The sequence below is a fragment of the Megalobrama amblycephala genome, linkage group LG1 (genome assembly GCF_018812025.1).
Source record: "Megalobrama amblycephala isolate DHTTF-2021 linkage group LG1, ASM1881202v1, whole genome shotgun sequence".
Taxonomy (NCBI): domain Eukaryota; kingdom Metazoa; phylum Chordata; class Actinopteri; order Cypriniformes; family Xenocyprididae; genus Megalobrama; species Megalobrama amblycephala.
The window spans coordinates 48678535-48680237 of record NC_063044.1 but is presented as its reverse complement, the minus strand read 5'-3'; positions in this window follow the sequence as shown (position 1 = coordinate 48680237).

The window sequence follows — 1703 nt, the reverse complement described above, 5'->3', positions numbered from 1 at the left end:
CTTGCTTCTTCGATTCATGTACTAGAAGACAGGCGTCAGGCCGCAGTGAAGGCCGCTCCCTCCGCCTAGCCACACACCGCAGTTTCCCAGGTGCCACACCACATACAGCTCTCTTCGCCCTCTTGGCGAATGCCTTCCCTCCTAGCGTGAGGATGCCTCCGCTAGCAGAGCAAGCTCCGCTGTTTCAGCCATTTCATCCCACCGTCTCTTACCCTATCCATTGTCTGTGGCCTGTAGATGTTAGCGTGAGGATGCCTCCGCTGATAGCGCAGGCCCGGTCATCAGTCTCAAACTCTCTTTTTGTCTTTGGTCTACAGCTCAACCACAGACCTTAGCGTGAGGCTGCCTCCGCTAGTGGCGCAGGCCCAGATCCCATATTTTACTCCCCAGTTTCCCTCTTTTCTACACTTTTTGTTCCTCCCCAGGCTCCAGGGACTGACCCAAGCGTGAGGTTGCCTCCGCTAGCGGCGCAGGCCCAGAGGCCTTATTGGACTCCCAGCTTCCCTCTTTTCTACACTTCTTGTTCCTCCCCAGGCTCCAGGGACTGACCCAAGCGTGAGGTTGCCTCCGCTAGCGGCGCAGGCCCAGAGGCCTTATTGGACTCCCAGCTTCCCTCTTTTCTACACTTCTTGTTCCTCCCCAGGCTCCAGGGACTGACCCAAGCGTGAGGTTGCCTCCGTTAGCGGCGCAGGCCCAGAGGCCTTATTGGACTCCCAGCTTCCCTCTTTTCTACACTTCTTGTTCCTCCCTAGGTTCCAGGGGCCAGCCCGAGCATGAGGCTGCCTCTGCAAGTGGCCTCGGTCCCAGCCGTTCCTCCAGCCTGCCTTTCCTGATATTCTCTTCTCAACATTACTTTATTTATATCATGTAAACAGCATTAAGAACCTCCAAGCTCCCAGCAGACCACTTTTCCAGTCATTCGTTCCCCATAGGAGCAACAACCACAGCTGCTCAATAAGGCCTTTCCCAGCATCAGATTCAAACACTTGGTCACTGGTCATAAGAAGCTTTTAAGAACTACATCAAACTGTTTCCACATTAAAGAAGCCTAACAAACGCTTATCAGCTAGGTTTTCAGCTCCAGCTCATATTCTCACACATACCCACAAGCCATATCAAACTCAACTAATACCATCATTCCAATAAAATGGGAATGATATCATTGCCAGTGCAGCGATGTCGCCTCGGCTCCCGCAGGAGCTCAATTCTTCTGGCCCTTCTCTCCACTGCCACAGCAGTGATGTCCCCTCGGCTCCCGCAGATCAGTTCTTCTGGCTAATTTCTCCACTGCCGCAGCAGTGATGTCACCCCCGTTCCCGCAGGAGCCCAGCTCTTCCTAAACTCGGCCTCATCCAATGTTGCAAGAAATCTCCCGGTCTTCAAACTAACCCTCTAAACAGATGATTCAAACCACCCAGTCAAATCCGTCAAACTTCTATCTGACACCATGAGTATTGAGCTCCGATAAGAACCTCAGAAACAGTATACATTTTCTATTCTCGTTCAACTATGGCTGGGCTTATCCGTCCGATCGCTGTGAGTATTGAACTCTCGTCGGACTGCGCGAGAGCCCTCCCAGTCGAAAATAGCTAAACGTTTTGCGTTTATGCCATCAGGGGCTTACCCGTCCAATCACAGCGAGTATTGAACTCCCGTCGGACGTTGCTAGAGCGCTTACCAATCTAAAATAATTAAACGTTTAC